The sequence below is a fragment of the Lithobates pipiens genome, unplaced genomic scaffold (genome assembly GCF_037356315.1).
Source record: "Lithobates pipiens isolate NorthernLeopardFrog02 unplaced genomic scaffold, aLitPip1_a1.2 Scaffold_22, whole genome shotgun sequence".
Classification (NCBI taxonomy): Eukaryota; Metazoa; Chordata; class Amphibia; order Anura; family Ranidae; genus Lithobates; species Lithobates pipiens.
Genome location: NW_027507784.1, coordinates 25,712,407 through 25,732,070, shown reverse-complemented (window position 1 = coordinate 25,732,070; position 19,664 = coordinate 25,712,407). Strand labels below are relative to the sequence as shown.

Sequence of the window (19,664 nt, the reverse complement as noted above, 5' to 3'; positions counted from 1 at the left end):
TTAGGAAATAATCCAGGCCTTTCTTAAAGCAATCTACTGAGCTGGCCAGAACCACCTCTGCAGGGAGTCTATTCCACATTTTCACAGCTCTAAGGCCGCGTACACACGCGGGGACTGTTCGATCAACTTTGTCCGTCAAACAGTTTCAGCGAACAGTCCGCTCAAAATTAGCATGGACGGACTTGCCCACACACGACGAACGAACAGTTTGCTGAAACCGTGCGCGATGACGTGAACGGCACGTACGACGGGACGGAAAATACGACGTCCTATACACTGCATTACAACTTTCGGTGTGTAAATCCTTTCTGAGCATGCGCGGAACTTAGTTTGACGAACAAGCCTACACACGAGGGGACTGTTCGCTGAAACCAAGTTTCAGCGGACAGTTTTTCGGAATTTCCGAAAAACTTTGTTCAGCAGACTGTTCGCTGAAACTGTCCGCTGAAAGCCCACACACGGGCGGACTGTCCGCCGAAACACTGTTCAGCGGACAAAGTTGGGCGAACAGTCCCCGCGTGTGTACGCGGCCTTACTGTGAAGAAACCTTTCCGTATTTGGAGATTAAATCTCTTTTCCTCTAGACGTAAAGAGTGCTCCATTGTCCTCTTTGTTGACTGTAAAGTGAGTAACTCAACACCAAGTTCACTATATGGACCCCTTATATATTTGTACATGGTGATCATACCCCCCCCCCCCCCTCCCTTAATCTCCTCTTCTCAAGAGTGAATAAATTCAGTTCCTCTAATCTTTCCTCATAGCTGAGCTCCTCCATGCTTCTTATCAGTTTGGTTGCTCTTCTCTGCACCTTCTCCAGTCTCCCCATATCCTTTTTGAGAGCCGTTGCCCAAAACTGAACTGAATATTCCAGATGAGGTCTTACTAATGATTTGTACAGGGGGGCAACATGATATCTCTCTCTCTGGAGAGAGGGGAGTTCAGATGTGGGAGCTGAACTAGTTTATCAAGGTGTTGTGTTGTAGACTTTATGCTTTATGCTAACATACAATCTATTAATGGCTTAAACCACTATTCTGTACTCCTAAAAAATAGTCTTATGTATATATTTTTCTAATTTTTAACTTCACCAATTTAGACTATTGTGTTCTGATCCATCATATATAATTCAGATAAAAAAAAAAAAATGTCGAACTAAAGGCTGTAATGTAACAAAATAGGTAAAATGCCAAGGGGGTGAATACTTTTGCAAGGCACTGTACCTGAAGTCTTGTAAATAATTGACTTTAATAACACCACACATGACGCAGTGTATCTGAAATAATATGTGTTGCTTCCTGAAAGAGCTGCTATATATACAAAGCCAATATTTCTCCCTAGTGTCCTGTGCTGCATTCTCCGCTGGAGGTAAGGTTAGTTATCTTTGATGCTCTCTCCAGTAGTTTGTTTTCATTTGCATTAAGATAAGGGCTCTGAGACCTGCCAAATTACTTGCATGCATAAAAATATTTAGACATGAAAGCTTGGCTTCTTGGGAAATTCTTAGTACTTAATTCATACTAATATAAACATTTCAATAGCATTTACATAAAAACATTTCAATAACATTTTACAGTTCCCAAAATAAATAGTATTCATGCCCCTTAAAATATTCCACATTTTGTCATGTTACAACCAAAAACGTAAATGTATTTTATTGGGATTTTATGTGATAGGCCAACACAAAGTGGCACATCATTGTGAAGTGGAAGGAAAATGATAAATGGTTTTACTGTGGGGTACATTTGTATAGCGCCCCCCAGAGTCAATACTTTGTAGAACCCCCTTCAGCTGCAATTACAGCTGCAAGTCTTTTTGGGGATGTCTCTACCAGCTTTGCACATCTAGAGAGGGACATTTTTGCCCATTCTTTTTTGCAAAATATCTGAAGCTCTGCCATATTGGAGGGAGAGCGTCTGTGAACAGCAATTTTCAAGTCTTGTTACAGATTCTCAATTGGATTAAGGTCCGGACTGTGACTGGGCCATTCTAACACATGAATATGCTTTGATCTAAATCATTCCATTGTAGCTCTGGCTGTATGTTTAGGGTCATTTTTCTACTGGAAGGTGAACCTCAGGTGAAAAGCTCTCATCTGTCTTTATCTGGGCGGAATTCCAATCGTGTGTTTATGCAGCATTAGAGTCTGCAAAGACTTGAGTATGTATGAATGTGAGTTAGGGACCTTAGATTGTAAGCTCCTTGAGGGTAGGGACTGATGTGAATGTACAATGTCTATGTAAAGCGCTGCGTAAATTGATGGCGCTATATAAGTAACTGAAATAAAATAAAATAAATAAATACCACCAAAAGAAAGCTCTATTTTGTGAAAAAAAAAAATATATATATATATATATTTATATATATAAATTTCATTTGGGTACAGTGTTTCATGACCGCGCAATTGGCAGTTAATGTAGCGCAGTGCCGAATAGCGAAAAATGCCCTGTTCATGAAGGGGGTAAAATCTTCTGGAGATCAAGTGGTTAACATTAGTCTGTCATTGACATCTATCAGGTTCAATGTCAGCTCCTGAAGTTTAGTGATATTTTGCTTTCAGCTGATGAAAGTGATTAAAAACTTAGGGTTTAATATCCTTTGACCCCTTTACCCCTAATGCACCAGAACAATGTTTAAAATTTTGGATGGGGGCCTATTGATTTGACAATATCTTTGTAATTACTTGGTAACATTCATTTTGGCAAGGAATAAAATGGTGGCTGTTGCAACTTTTTTTATCACACAGTATTTGCAAAGCAATTATTCAAACGCGTTTTTATTTTTTGAAAGAAACTTTCACAGAAAAAAAAAAAAAACACTTAAGTTAGCCTGATTTTTTTGTGTAATGTGAAAGATGATGTTATGTCAAGTAAATAGATACCTAGCATGTCACACTTTAAAATTGTGCACGCTTGTAGAATGGTGCCAAACTTCAGTACTTAAAAATTTCCATAGACGACGCTTTAAAAATGTTTACAGCTTACATATTTAGAGTTACAGAGAAGGTCTAGCCAGTATATCACCAGCCAGTCACCGCCCTCACCGCACGTCCGTGGTACAGATACAGAAACAGTCTAATATTGTAGATCCCTTTATTCCAAACTCCCCACAACTGTTTTTGTTGGCTAGTTGGCCATCAATGGTGCAGTACATTGAAATCTATTGATTCCTGTTGTCAAATAGGGGTCTTTGGGAGTGACCATTGATTGCTAGACATGTGCGCCATCAATAAATTTGTTTAGTTCCGCTACGTTTTGTAATAGCCATTAATTCGTATTTTGTAATTCTTGTCCGAAATTAAATTTGGATTCGTACGAAATACGAATTTTCGTTTGGTTCGTTAACTTTTCTTACCAATTACGAATGTTCGTTATGATGAATTTATCATTATGAGGGGCTCCCACCATCCCTGTGCTGTGCCCATTATGAGGGGCTCCCACCATCCCTGTGGTCATTATGAGGGGCGCCCCCCATCCCTGTGCTGTGCTCATGATGAGGGGCTCCCACCATCCCTGTGCTGTGATGACTTCCTGGGTTTTTAACTTCATCATAACGAATAATCGTAATTAACGACCATTCTTATTTTGTCCGATTCTGGATCTCCCATCGACTACCAGTACCAGTCTCTCCCACTCACATATTAAAAAAAGGTAATTTTCCCAACCCTCACTCAGCGGCAGAAGAAAACTTCTGATCGGTCAACAAAACACCAGTCACGTTTCCGTTGTAACGGAATTTAGATCCGAAATTCGTAAATGAAATTTTGTATTTCGTCCAAAATTCAGAAGCATAGAAATTTGTATTTCAGATCCTCCCGAATGTACGAATTTATGGAAATTCGTATGAATTTACGATTCGTACGAAACTAATCGCAGATGTCTATTGATTGCCCATACTGATTTCTGAAGAATATTTGGCCAGCAATTATTTTTCATTGGGGGGGGTGGTGTTCAGCAGTTTGGTTACTGGAAGAGCTAAGTTTTTGTCAAAGAGGATGAACTCACAGCTTGTGACAATTTCTAGGGCCTTCTTTATTTAAAGCAAGCCTTTCTGTTTCTTCATCTGTTTCTTCATCAAAATTCCAGATTTAATTTCCAAAGAATTCAATAACTCCCATAGGTGAGTATCAGTGGAGGGGCGTAAGCTTTCAATAGAACGTGTGCCTTTTGCTCTGAATCAGTTTAATATTTAGTTATGAGATTTATAAATTTTTATAACTGACTTCACACAACATCATTTACAGAAGGACCCAGCCAATGGTGCTGATAATGGTGGAAGAATTTGCTGAGTATTGGCCAAGTCTATGATATTTTTCTCAGTTGTATTTTAGGTGAGTAGCTATACAACATTTAAACTTACATCTGAGTTTTGTTATATTATTATTATCATTACTGTTATTTTATTGTCAAGAGTTTTTATTAGGTTTTCAATATATTGAAAAAAAGATAAGCTCACCATTTGGATATATGATATACATGTGTGATAAATTAGACAGTGAAAAAGCCTTCAATACCGCATTCAGTCCAGACTCCTTCATTTGTGAATAAAATGGTTATATTTAAAAATTCTAGGTCTCTTACAGTTCTATATGAAATCTATAATAACAATTCTTAACCACTTTCAGACCGGACCATTTTGCTGGTAAATGACCAGAGGTCTTTTTACACTTTGGCACTGCGCTGCTTTAACTGGTAATTGCGCGGTCATGCAATGTTGTACCCAAACAAAATTTGCGTCCTTTTCTTCCCACAAATAGAGCTTTCTTTTGATGGTATTTGATTGCCTCTGCGATTTTTATTTTTTGCGATATAAACGTAAAAAGACCGCAAATTTTGAAAAAAAATGATATTTTCTACTTTTTGTTATTAGAAAAATCCAATAAACTCAATTTTAGTCATACATTTAGGCCAAAATGTATTCAGCCACATGTCTTTGGTAAAAAAAAGTCAATAATTGTATATTTATTGGTTTGCGCAAAAGTTGTCACATCTACAAACTAAGGTACGTTTTCTGGAATTTACGCAGCTTTTAGTTTACGACTGCCTATCTCATTTCTTGAGGTGCTAAAATGGCAGGGCAGTACAAAACCCCCCCAAATGACCCCATTTTGGAAAGTAGACCCCCTAAGGAAATTGATAAGAGGCATGTTGAGCCCATTGAATATTTTATTTTTTTGCCTCAAGCGATTGAATAATGACAAAAAAAAATATTTTTTTTTTTTTTACACAAAGTTGTCACTAAATGAGATATTGCTCACACATGCTATGGGCGTATGTGAAATGACACCCCAAAATAAATTCTGCTGCTTCTCCTGAGTACGGGGATACCACATATGTGGGACTTTTTGGGAGCCTAGCCGCGTACGGGGCCCCGAAAACCAAGCACCGCCTTCAGGCTTTCTAAAGGCGTAAATTTTTGATTTCACGCCTCACTACCTATTACAGTTTTGAAGGCCATAAAATGCCAAGATGGCACAAAACCCCCACAAATGACCCCATTTTAGAAAGTAGACACCCCAAGCTATTTGCTGAGAGGCATGTTGAGTCCATGGAATATTTTATATTTTGCCACAAGTTGCGGGAAAATTACAAACTTTTTTTTTTTTTTTTTTCACAAAGTTGTCACTAAATGATATATTGCTCATGCATGCCATGGGCATATGTGAAATGACACCCCAAAATAAATTCTGCTGCTTCTCCTGAGTACGGGGATACCACATATGTGGGACTTTTTGGGAGCCTAGCCGCGTACGGGGCCCCGAAAATCAAGCACCGCCTTCAGGCTTTCTAAAGGCGTAAATTTTTGATTTCACGCCTCACTACCTATTACAGTTTTGAAGGCCATAAAATGCCAAGATGGCACAAAACCCCCACAAATGACCCCATTTTAGAAAGTAGACACCCCAAGCTATTTGCTGAGAGGCATGTTGAGTCCATGGAATATTTTATATTTTGCCACAAGTTGCGGGAAAATTACAAACTTTTTTTTTTTTTTTTTTTTTTTTTCACAAAGTTGTCACTAAATGATATATTGCTCACGCATGCCATGGGCATATGTGAAATGACACCCCAAAATAAATTCTGCTGCTTCTCCTGAGTACGGGGATACCACATATGTGGGACTTTTTGGAAGCCTAGCCGCGTACGGGGCCCCGAAAACCAAGCACCGCCTTCAGGCTTTCTAAGGGCGTTACAGTTTTGAAGGCCATAAAATGCCAAGATGGCACAAACCCCCCCCCCCCCCAAATGACCCCATTTTAGAAAGTAGACACCCCTAAATTTAGGGGTACACTAGTGAGACTAGGTAATAAATGGCGGGTGCCCTGAAACTATAAAAAAATAACTAACCAACCAGCGTCACCTGTAACAGTTATATGGTGATCACTGGTGAAAGGGTTAACTAGGGGGCAATCAGGGGGCTTTATGCGGTAGTATATGGGGGTCCCTGGCGCTATAAAAAGCTGCGGCGAACCTAAATACCTACCTGCCTAACTAGCGTCACCTGTGACACTAATACAGCGATCAGAAAAACGATCGCTTATTAGGCTGGGTTCACACTGGAGCGATGCGGGAACGCCACGAATGCGCGGTGGGTTCCCGCATCGCATGCCTCCCGGCGGCAGTTCACACTGCCCTATGCGAACTTCTGGGAGTGTCAGTGAAATGTTAATGACACCCCCAGATCAGTTCGCATATCGCAGTGCGATCTGCAAACTTGGATCGCATGGTGTGAACACCCATGCGATCCGATTCTGCTGCGGACCAAAAAAAGGGTCCCGTGCGAGTTTGCGGCGGGTGCGACACGAATTCAGCCATACTATCTGTATAGCTGAACTCGAATCGCACAGAGATCAGATGTGATTTGCACTGCAGTGCGGTGCGAATCACATCCGTTCTCATAAACCGCTGCAATGTGAACCCAGCCTTAGTGACACTGGCGACGGGGGGTGATCACGGGGTTAAACCTTTATTGGGGGGGTTAGGGGGGTACCTTAGAACTAAAGGGGGCTAACCCTAACTGCCCTAACAGTTATTAGTCACAAATGACACCCGCCGGGTGATCAGGGGGTTAAACCTTTATTAGGTAATAAATGGCGGGTGCCCTGAAACTATAAAAAAATAACTAACCAACCAGCGTCACCTGTAACAGTTATATGGTGATCACTGGTGAAAGGGTTAACTAGGGGGCAATCAGGGGGCTTTATGCGGTAGTATATGGGGGTCCCTAGCGCTATAAAAAGCTGCGGCGAACCTAAATACCTACCTGCCTAACTAGCGTCACCTGTGACACTAATACGGCGATCAGAAAAATGATCGCTTATTAGGCTGGGTTCACACTGGAGCGATGCGGAAACGCCGCGAATCCGCGGCGGGTTCCCGCATCGCATGCCTCCCGGCGGCAGTTCACACTGCCCTATGCGAACTGCTGGGAGTGTCAGTGAAATGTTACTGACACCCCCAGATCAGTTCGCATATCGCAGTGCGATCTGCAAACTCGGATCGCATGGTGTGAACACCCATGCGATCCGATTCTGCTGCGGGCCAAAAAAAGGGTCCCGTGCGAATTTGCGGCGGGTGCGGCGGGTGCGGCGAATGGCTGAACTCGAATCGCACAGAGATCGGATGTGATTTGCACTGCAGTGCGGTGCGAATCACATTCGTTCTCATAAACCGCTGCAATGTGAACCCAGCCTTAGTGACACTGGCGACGGGGGGTGATCACGGGGTTAAACCTTTATTGGGGGGGTTAGGGGGGTACATTAGAACTAAAGGGGGCTAACCCTAACTGCCCTAACAGTTATTACAGTCACAAATGACACCAATGCAAAAAAAAATAAAAAATGACATTGGTGTCACTGTGACTGGGGGGCAGGGGTAATTGGGGGGGTGATCGGGGGGTAAAGGGGGGGTGTGAGTGTGCCTGGCATGTTCTACTGTGTGTGGGGTGTGTTGGTGCAACTCACCGATCCGCTCTCCTCCGTGTCGGAACGAAAAATACCGACACGGAGGAGAGAATACATCACTTCCTCTCCTGTGTTTACATTACAGGAGAGGAAGTGATGTCACCGGGGATTTCCATTCGTCGGGAGCGATCGCGAGGGGGTGGCCATGAATGAATGGCCGTCCCCTCGTCCGGGATCGCTCCCGAACGAAAACCGACCGCCGCAGGCACCGGGCGGGGGCCCGATCGGGCCCCCGACCCGCGGGAGGCAAAGGACGTACATGTATGTCCTTATGCCTGCCCGTGCCATTCTGCCGACGTACATCGGCGTGCGGCGGTCGGCAAGTGGTTAAAGGAGTCAATGTAATGTCTTGGAAGAGTAGTAAGGAGGGTGCAAAAGAGGTAAAGCAGCAATGGTAATAAGGTCATCTTTTCAAATGTTTTTATTGAGATTTTTTGCAGAGTTAGTTACAACAAGGGTTACAAAACAAAAAAATAATAATATATAGTAATAAAAGTAACATAACACAGTATAATGTAGTGACAGGGTTTTCTCAGCACAATATAGCATATAAACAAATAATCCACAATAAAGAATAAAGTAGTATTCCCAAGTATCTAATATTCATAGTCATAAAGGGACTCGAACAAGAGTAAGTCTTAGAATTTGTATAATAAAGTCCGTAATATAATTATTGTAAGATTTATAAATAGCGATATGGATAATGGCCACTTCTGGACCCCAAGACACCCCTCACAGGGATCTATCTGTGTCTTGGAGTACCTAGTCCAACATCCTAAAGGAAATTCAAACACAGTAGTTATCTTTTATGAAGGAAAATAAAGATCTATTCTTACTCCGCAGCTCAATTCAGATAAACAAACATGTGATATATTTGTCACTTTGTTATGAAATTATTTTTAAAGCCATCCAAAAAAAAATATTAAAACGCACAGGAGTTCTTTCTTCTATATGATTAAAAAATCAGCATTATCTAAATTGTGGAAGTATAATTTTTGTACCATGTACTCCAAGGTTCCCATAGTTGTTGTTCCTTAATATATAGGGATTTGTCATTAGGAAGTAACAATTCGTAGGAGTGGTGGAGTTGGGTTAATTCTATAACTTCTGTCATAGTAGGAAGAGAGTCAGTTTTCCATTTTCTAGTTATGGATAGTCTCGCAGCTAAAAGTATATGTGTTACTACTTTACGATATTGTTTGGGAATTGTATGTAAATTCATATTCAGAATGGCTAGTTCTGGTGAAAGTTGAAGGACAATACCTGTTAAGGAAGTGAGTAAATGGGAGATTGCCTGCCAGTAGTTATGTAAGCTTGGGCAGTCCCACATAATATGAAATAGGGTCCCCAATTGGGTACAATTTCTCCAGCAATTAGGTGACGAGTTCCCCTTGAATTTTGCTAGGATATGTGGAGTCAGGTATTGTCTTTGAACAATTTTTTGTGCCAGTTCCCATAGTGTAACACATGCAGTGGCCCTATATATGCTTCGTAGGGAAGCCATCCATTGTTTAATTGAAAAGTCTTGCCCCAAATCTTGTTCCCATTTAAGGAAGGAAGGTAGTTTGCTGGGTATGTTTTTTTCCCCTAGAATTGGGTATATTGTAGCTACTCCTTTCTGTGAGGTGGCATGGTTATTGAGGAAAGACCATATTTTAACCGGGATTGAAGCTCTGAGTTGTGGATTGTGTAGCAGACACTTTTCTATTTGAATATATGTAGATCGCTCAGAATTCGGAAGCTGTAATTCATTACTTAACTGAGAAAAAGACTTTAATGAGCCCTGTTGGAAGAAGGAACCAAGTTTGATATCCCGACCCAAATTCCAGTCGTGTATTTGTACGCCAGGAATTAATGTTGGTATAATTGTTAGAGGAGGGTTTAACACCGTGATTGGAGTTTTATCCCATTTGTATGTGATGATTCTCTGCCAAGAGTGTAGAGTCGCTTTCACCGTTGGTGGGTATTGAGCTGTAATTGTGGACTTAATTTTCCTACTAAGTAACCAGAATTGCATATTAGGCTGTCGTGTGATGTCTTTCTCAATTTGTCCCCATAAAGTTTTAGGAGTAGGCAAGAACCATTCTTGCAATTGGGTCAAAAGAGTTGCGTCATAATAATCCTGTAGATCAGGTACGGTCGCACCACCTATATTTCTATGTTTAATTAGGATATGGTATGCGCAATGGGATTTTTTGCCATTCCATAGATATTTTCCCAAACTGCTTTGTAAGGATTTAAAGTAGTATTTAGGGATACATATTGGAAGGGACCTGAGTTGATATAATAATTTTGGTAAGGTCATCATTTTGAAAGCTGCCAGGCGACCAGCCCATGTAAATTCGAATTTACTAAGTGTTGTCAGATCTGTTTCAAAATGTTTCTTAAATGGTAAAAAGTTTGTTTTAAATAACTGTTTTGTTTTGTTAGTGAGAGTGATTCCTAAGTAAGAAATCCCCTCGTCTTTCCAGTGGTAGGGGTATTTATTAGACAATAACTGCCTGGTTGTGTTATCTAATCCTAGGTCTAAAATATTGGACTTAGTTTCATTGATTGTATAATATGATGCTGCTCCAAATGTCGTTAGTATATTTTGGAGATTCGAGAGAGATGAAATAGGATCAGACACTATAAGCACTATGTCATCTGCGAACAGACTTATTTTATTATCTATTTGCCCAGTTTTTATACCAGATAGTTTTGTGTCAGATCGTATACGTTCTGCTAGAGGTTCGATGGCTAAATTAAATATTAAAGGAGATAAGGGGCAACCTTGTCGTGTTCCATTCGAGATGCCAAAGGGCCTAGACATCATATCATTTGTGTATACTCTCGCTGAGGGGCCCTTATACAGTGCAAGAATTGCCGATAAAATATTTCCATGAAAGCCGAATTTTAAAAGCACTGACTGTAAATAGCCCCAATGGACCCTATCAAACACCTTCTCTGCATCCAAAGAAAGGAGAAGGCGTTTGATGTCTCTCAGTGAAGTGTATAATATCAATCAGACGTCTTGTTGCTTCTGAAGATTGTCGACCTTTAGTAAAGCCAGATTGATCTTTGTGAATGAGGTCTGGTATGTAGTTCATCAGTCGATTCGCTATTGCTTTGGCGTATATTTTGATGTCAATGTTCAATAATGAAATCGGTCTGAAATTTTGGGGAGCATTGGGATCTTTGCCTGGTTTCGGCAGTGTTATGATCAAGGCCTGAAGCATCTCAGCCAGAAATTCTGATTTGGATGCCGCTTCGTTAAAAAGTGAGCATAAGTGGGGAGCCAGTATATCTCGAAGTAATTTATAGTATTCTCCTATCATTCCGTCTGGGCCCGGAGATTTATTGTTGGGCAGGGAGTCTATAGTTCTAGCAATTTCTTCCACTGAAAAGGGGACGTTAAGATCAGAGATTTGATCAGTAGTTAATGATGGGAGACTAATAGTATCTATGAAATCACTTATTATCTTTGGCGTAGGTGTGGGAGTTTGAGAATCATCTTTAAGATTGTAAAGGGAGCTATAATAACAGCTAAATGCATTCGCTATGTCTTGGGGGTCTTGCAATTTTTCTCTAGTAATAGGGTGGTATAGATATGGAATCTTTGATTTGGAATATCTGCCTTTGATCCGAAGTGCCATGTTTTTTCCTGCTTTGTTGCTAGTATGGTAATATTTAGCTTTAAGTTTTCTAGTATGTTTTTCAAATGTATCCAATAAAGTCGTTCTGAGTTCCTGTCGTAATATTTGTAGTTTAGTTTTCAGTTGTTGTGATGGGTGAGATTGGTTTTGGGAATCTAATGTTTTAATGTCAGCAGTAAGTTTCTCAATGAGTTTCGTTTTATTTTTCCTGAATTGAGCATTCAGTTGCATTAGGATCCCCCTACTAAATGCTTTTTGAGCACCCCATAGGGTGGCGGAGTCTGACACCGATCCCACATTATATTTAAAGAATTCAGTTATCTTGTTTTGTATAGCTGTAGCATAGGTAGGCATTTTGATAAGATATGCATTTGTTCTCCATAGAAAATGGGTCGTTTGAGAGTGTTTTTTTTTTTTTTTTTTTTTTGGTGAATAAAGTTCGCTTTATTGATATTAGAGACTCAAGTTACAGTTCAGAAAACAGAAAAATACAAATTAAAACAGGTGGTGTACAAACACAGAACAAAGAAAAAAAGGAAATCAGAATACAGTACTACCCACATGGAATGCAATATATATTATACAACAACCATCCCCGACAGACCCTGCGAGGGCAGTGGCCAGCTAGAGATCATACAAGATATAATGCAGAACGATAGCCACCATGCCCCCATCAAATCCCACAGAAGGGGGGGGGGTGTATGTAGAAATAGGGAAGACCGAGGGAAAAAGAAAAGGGAGGAGGAGAAGGAGAGAGGAGCCATAGCACGGGGGGGGAAGGACAAAAGAAGGAAAAATAAAAAGAAAAGGAAAAAGAGGGGGGGAAAAGGAGGAGGGGGGGGGGGGGCAGGGGGGGAGAAGGCCCGACCCACAGACCCGACGGTGAGAGTTCCTGTATCTATATCTCCGCCCTGTCTCCACCCGTCCAGGGCAGCCATATGCCATCGAACTTCCTAGGGCACTTCCTACTAATATATGTCATTTTGTATAACGGGAGGGCCTTATTAATGATGTCCTCCCACAGGGTCAGCGTCGGGGGGGAGGCAGAGGTCCAGCGAAGGAGAATGGCCTTCTTGGCATAATAAAGCAAAAAGGCAATCAGGAGTTTGGAATAGCGTGGCCTCTGATCCTCGTCCTGAATGCCAAGAAGAGCCAGCTCCGGAAACCGGGGCAGAGGGAAGCCCAAGCGGTCATCAATGGTGTCAAACACATCAGTCCAAAAAGCGGCCACTACCGGGCAGCTCCAGAACATGTGGAAGAACGTTCCCTCCGCTGCTCCACATCTGGGACAGGCAGGGTCCCGTTGTCGATACAGTCTGTGCAACCGCTGTGGAGTGTAATAAACCCTATGTAAAAACTTGGTCTGTATTACCTTATCTCTGGAAGAAATCACCAGGCCAAGACTATCCTGGAAACAGTCACCCCAATCCTCCCTCTCCAAGGAAGGAATGTCCCTCTGCCAGGCCTTCCACAGTTTCTCCATCTTAGGAGATTCCACACTGAGTAGCAAGGTGTACAGGGACGAGAGAGGCTTGGAGAGCTGATCCAGAGACAGTAGCTCCTCCACAGGATCCATAGAAAGGATCGTAGCCGCTGGCAGCTGCGCCCTGGCTGCATGTCTCAGTTGGTGGTAACGGAAATACATCCACCCGGGCAAATCATATTTAGTGGCAAGTTCCCCAAACGTCTTCAGGGTACTCCCCGTGATAATATCGCCCAGTGTCCGCACACCATGTCTCACCCATACCCTCGGGTCAGGGACCGTCCGAAAGTGCGGGAGGCCAGGGTTCTCCCATATTGGCTGTCGGGGGGACCAGACTCCCGGCTTAATGAACCGTTTCCTGGCCAACCCCCACACCCTGAGCGTCGTTCTAGTTGGAAGCGGAAGCCCCCGACATGCCCCAGGGCCTTTGTATACTAAATCGGCGAGATCCTCCAAAGAACCCACCCCAGCCGCTTCAACGCAGCTCGCAGCGTTCGTCCTAGAACGGGCAAACCACCAACGGACCGACACAAGGACCGCTGCCCAGTAATAGACCCTGAAGTCGGGCAAGGCCAGCCCCCCACAACACACAGGTAGACACAAAGTGGACCGTGCGATCCTGGGGTTAGATCCCCCCCAAATAAAGAAGCCCACACAGCCATCCAGATCCGCAAAAAAGGCACCCGGGAGCAAAACAGGGGTGTTCCTAAAAAAGTAGAGGAACCTAGGGAGGAAGACCATCTTTAACAGGTTAATGCGACCCAGTAGATTCAGGGGAAGCTTCCCCCAGGAGGCACATCTAGTCTTCAGCTGAAGGAGAGCCGGTTTCAAGTTAAGGTCAAAATACTGTGTCGGATCCCTGCCCACCACTATCCCTAGGTACTTGAATTCGGTGACCCACTGGAGGGGAGTGTCCGCTGCAGCCGCCCTCGACCCCGGGTCCAGAGGAAGCAGGACGGATTTGGTCCAGTTTATCCTGACCCCAGAGAAACGTCCGAAGACATTGAAAATTTCCAATGCCGCTCATAAGGAGGAGTCCGCATCTCTCAAATAGAGCAGAGCATCATCGGCGTAGAGTGACACCTTCTCCTCAAGAGGGCCGACTTTAAGCCCTACCACCCGCGAGGAGGCCCTCAGGGCTACCGCCAGAGGTTCCAACGCCAGCGCAAATAACGACGGGGAGAGGGGACAGCCCTGCCGGGTGCCCCTCTCCAACCGAAACGCCTCCGACAGCCTACCATTAACACGCAACCGCGCCCTCGGGCCGTTATAGAGCAACTGCAGCCAACCCAGGAAATGGGGACCAAACCCATATCTACGGAGTACCTCCCACAAATATCCCCATTCCACTGAGTCAAATGCCTTTTCGGCATCCAGGGAGGCAACAACCCTGGTCCCAGCGTTGTCGTGAGGGATAGTTAAATTAAGGAAAAGGCGTCTCAGATTGATGTCAGTACCCTTACCGGGCATAAACCCCGTCTGGTCCTCATGAACAAGGCTCTCCAGAACCTGTGCCAGCCGATTCGCCAGGACCTTTGCCAATAATTTGGCATCGACATTTATCAAAGAGATCGGGCGGTAAGACGCACAATCCTTGGGGTCCTTACCCGGCTTGGGCACCAACACCACGATCGCCTCTGACATGGATTCGGGGAGCGACCCCCTCTCCAGGGACTGGGCGAATAAAGAAACCATTTTAGGGGCCATCAACTCCTGGTAAGTAGCGTAAAATTCAACAGGGATACCATCCGCCCCAGGGGACTTCCCCACCTGCATTTGAGCCACAGCCATCTGAACCTCCTCCAACGTTATGGTCCTTTCTAAATGGTCCACCGCCTCACGGGACAGGGTGGGAAGTTCCACCTCATCCAGAAAGGCCCGGAGAGCCGGGTCCTCATAATCCACCCTAGTGGAGTACAGGGCACTATAATATTGCACAAACCGGTTCAGGATCCCCTCCGGGTCCGTGATGAGGGTCCCACCCTCGCCCCTAACCCCACCAACATGCGTGCTGGTAGAGTGTCCCCGGGCCAACCACGAGAGCATCTTCCCATTTTTATCCCCATATTCAAAAATTCTTTGAGCAGTGCCCAGCATAGACTTCTTAGTCAATTCTATCCTATGGAGCTCGACCGCCCGAAGTGCCATTTGCCATTCCCGATACCTGAGGGGGGTAGGGTCCGCTACATGGGAACTCTCCTTTTCCCTCAATACCCCCTCCAACTCCTCCAGCAGCTGCACAGACCGCTTGCAACACCTGACAATTCTAGAGGCATATTCCCCCCTCAACCAGCATTTGAACGCATCCCAGACCACCCGGGGCTCCGTAGAGTCTGCATTCTCCAACCAGTAATGACAGAGGGCCTCTGGCATATCCTCCTGAACCCCCACATCTGCTATCCAATACCCGGACAGCCTCCACATTCCCCTCCGCAAAGGGAGCCCAAGAGAGACCCCAAGGAGGAGGGGAGCATGGTCAGACACCCCCCTGGGCAGTTTTCGCACACACCCACCACCCGACTCAACATAGCCTGCGAGACATACCCCAGATCTATGCGAGAGAAGGTACGAAACGTGGCAGAATGACAAGTATACTCCCTGCCCGAAGGGTGAAAATGGCGCCAGACATCCACCAGCCCAAAAGTATCAGCCCACCGTGTCAGACCCGGAGTCTCACGAGAGGACCGTTGGAGTCTATCTAGCTCCGGGGACGGGGCCATATTATAATCCCCTAACAACATGACGTTTTCTACTCCATACTTTATGACTATGTTCATGATGGCAAACAGAAGGTCAGTATCTGCGGGGGGAGGCAGGTAAATACCCACCAGAACATACTCCACATTCGCAATAGTAACATGCATAACGAGAAACCTGCCCCCCGGATCTGTTTTCAACTCATGGAGCTGGAACGCAAGGGATCTGTGAACAAGTACGCTCACCCCCCTGGAGTAACTCGAGTAGGTGGCATGGTAATGTTGGCCAACCCACGCTCTCCTGAGACCAAGCACTCGGGAGCCCATCAAATGCGTCTCCTGAAGGATACAAACATGTGGTGAGTATCTTTGTAAAAAGGTAAACACCAACGAGCGCTTGACCGCAGAGTTCAGACCCCTCACGTTCCAGGATAGAACAGAGAATTCAGCCATAACTGAAAACCATCTTAAATAAATGCCCGGATTTAGCCATATGGCCCCCTCCCCAGAGAAAAAACCATCCCGCCCCCGAGGGTGCCCCAGTACCGGAGTACATGTAGGCAGCTAAGCCCTCCTGAGCAAGAACGGTGAACCCTGAGACCATAAGCCACCCCCCATAGTAGAATTGCACATGTGTCAACATACCGTGAAAAAAAACACAACCACAAAACCCAAACTCAGACTAAACCAAAACTGATCAGCAACGGCCGATCGCCCCCACCCCCCACCCCGCAAAACCCCAACAGTGGAGTCCCGCATAGATCCCCAAACTTAACTGTAAAATACCCTTAAGGCTTTGTGAGCAACTTACTCAGGTAGGCGTGCACCAGACCGTCAGGAGGACGCAGCCCCCCCTCACCTCATACACACAGAGGGGGAGACCACTATTCCTACCTGCCACCAGCGCTATAACCCCCCTTAAGAGTTGCTAGAGCATAGAAGACATAGCAATAAAGTTCACCCAGCCATCACCTACAGCATAGTCCTGAACAGAGGAGTCCCCACAATCCTGTAGTATGTACCAAGCACGGTAGGCCCACTCCAACAGACCCTCAGATCCCAGCCGGACTGAGGTGAAGGTGGGGGACACCACAACCGTATCCCCCCCTCAGCTCAGGGAAAATGGAGAAAAAAGAAAAAAACACAAAAACAAAAAGATCCGCAAATGAGGAAGAAAGTACAGAGCCACCTCAGCAGACACATCAGCCAGGATTAAATCATTAGGATAGTCAGCCAGGAAGTGTCTCCAGCCAAGATGCGGCATCCCTGGGATTAGTGAAGAATCGGACAGTCTCACCATCTACTACCCGCAGTTTCGCCGGAAAGAGGATGCTATATTTGATCCCTTTAGCCCTCATGGAAGCCTTGACCGCATCGAAGGATCTGCGCTGTTTCTGGGTCTCCATGGTGTAATCAGGAAAAAACAGCAACCTAGAGTTCTGGTACTTGACCTCCTTCATCAGCCTCGCCGCTCTGAGCACCTCATCCCGGTCCCTGAAGTTCATCAATCGCAGAATCAGGGTGCGCGGGGGGCTCCCCGCCGGGCCCCTCTGCGGAGGAAACCGGTGAGCTCTTTCCACCGTAAAGTAGGGTGATAGCTGCGCCTCCGGGAACAGGGAACGGATAAGATCTTCCACAAACACCGTGGGGTTCTGACCCTCCACCCCCTCCGCCAGGCCGACGATTCTCAGATTGTTCCGCCTACTGCGGTTCTCGGCGTCCTCCGCACGAAATTCCAGGGTCCTCACCTTAGCTTGCAAGGTCCGGATTGCCCCCGAGTGTTCCGCCAGCACATCCTCCGCCTGGCCCACTCGCTGCTCCGCCACTCCCAGCCTCGAGCGGATCTTATCCAGGTCCTGCCTGATCAGGCCGACTTCCGTCTGGACCACCTCCATCTTCCCCGTCAGCGCCGTCTGGCAGGCCGCTATAGCGGCCATCACTTCAGGAATGCCCGGGAGGGAGGATTCATCCACCTCCGCCGGCGCGGTCTGCGTCGCCATACTGGAATGGGCACGTGGTCCTCCCACTCCACTGGAGTCCGGAGCGTCTAGCGGCAAAGCCCCTGGGGGAAATCGGTTCCTCCTACCTCCCTTGTGTCCCGCAGATGAACGGGACGGCATCTGGTGGACCAGGCAAGCCGCCAGCAGTCGATAGCGCAGGTGAAAGGATGCTGTAGGATCAGTCTCTAGCAGAGCTCCGGGAAGCACGTCTGCTCACGCCCGTTTGAGAGTGTTTAGGTAGAATAGTCATACTAATTGGGGCATGATCAGTCCAAGTGATGGGTGCAATGTCAGACTCCCTCACTCGCTGCAATAACCACTTATCCATAAAAATATAATCGATACGAGTATAGGTATTATGTACCAGGGAATGATATGTGTATTCACGATCTCCAGGATGATGGCATCTCCATACATCATAGAGATCGCTTTTATTCAAAAAAAATTTAAGTGCACAGTTGGTTCTGGTTTTGGGATTAGAAGTGTCTAGTTCTTGTTCATGTATTGTGTTGAAGTCTCCACAAATTATTAAGGCACCTTTTTGGCATTTGCCTATTTTTCTCATCAGGCCATTCAGAAAATGGGATTGCCTTTTATTAGGCGCATACACATTTACCAATGTAGTAAGTGTATTATCAATGGTACATATTAATATGAGGTATCGTCCATTGGTATCTACAATAGATTCATGCAATTGAAAATTAACTGAATGATGTATGGCAATAAGTACTCCTCTTTTTTTCTGTTGGCCTGATGCTGTAAATATGTGAGGAAAGTTCTTATGGGTGCAAGTGGGAATAGCGCCTGTTTTGAAATGGGTTTCTTGTATACACAATATTTGACTGGGTGTTAGCCATTTGCCACATCGACGCTCTTTTTGCTGGATGGTTAAGACCATTAGTATTTAAAGATATTAACTTTATACTCATAAAAGGATATTAATAAGATGGAAAAAGTAAGTACATACTAGCCTGATAATAGCTTTAAATTCTACTTCCATGTGAACAATCTGTAGTCTGAAATGACTATGAATGTCCAAAAATGTAGTGACTGAAAAGTTTTGATTCAAATTTTGTAGGTTCACAACATACCTGTCCCTTTGAATGCTATGAGTTGTGTATAGGACACTGTGAAGAAAAAAATAAAAGTAAAAGCATAAACAAAAATATAACCAAACATTAAACTTAACTTGCAGTGGTAAACATTTCAATGTATACTGCAACATTAGAATGGGGAATTAGTTCAAAGGTCAGCTTTTCCAAAGATTTAGTATCGCACGGTGCGGCGGGCAAGCTGATAGATCGGTTTCCTATAGATAGGATTGTATTTTGACCGGATCTAGTCAATGAAAGCTAATGCCATTGTGGCGTAAGTTTCTCCGGATTCTTCTTAGCTCCGATAGGTGGAGCTGGTTCGGGGATAATACCCCATGCGTGAAGTAACTTAATGCCTTGTTCCACAGAAGTGATTGTATGGTAGGTGTCGTTCTTCTGTATCAGTAGTTTAGATGGTTGTTTCCAACGGTATTCAATTTTATGATTACGCAGAGCTTTTGTAATCGTGGAAAGTTGTCTTCTCATATCTAGAGTATGTTTAGACAAGTCAGCATAAATCTGGATTGTATTATATGGTTGTGGAAGTTGTCCTAGATGTCGCACTTTATATAGGATTTGTCCTTTAACATGGTAGAAGTGTACTCTAAGTAGTACATCATGTGGTATCTGTGGAGGGAGAAATGACGGTTTTGGAATCCGATGGATACGATCAATTGTGAGCTCTAAGGCTGGTATAGCTGGCATTAAGTTGGAGAATAAGTCAGTGGCATATTTTTTAAGATCAGACTGCTGTATATTTTCAGGGATACCCCTGATTTTGAGATTGTTCTTCCTT

The 19,664-nt window shown here is 44.5% G+C and overlaps 1 protein-coding gene across 4 annotated transcripts in view; it reads left to right on the top strand.

Annotated features, from left to right (window-relative positions):
* The first annotated feature begins 1,323 nt into the window (after positions 1-1,323).
* The window catches only part of LOC143923448 (up-regulator of cell proliferation-like), a 43,744-nt gene continuing 25,403 nt past the window's right edge, over positions 1,324-19,664 (top strand). For 2 of the 4 annotated variants that reach the window (XM_077447125.1, XM_077447123.1), the window contains exons 1-2: positions 1,324-1,370; positions 4,241-4,327. The gene's annotated coding sequence lies outside the window, so the exon portion shown is untranslated. The remainder of the gene's footprint in view (positions 1,371-4,240; positions 4,328-19,664) is intronic. The other 2 variants (XM_077447126.1, XM_077447124.1) reach the window with 2 other exon arrangements.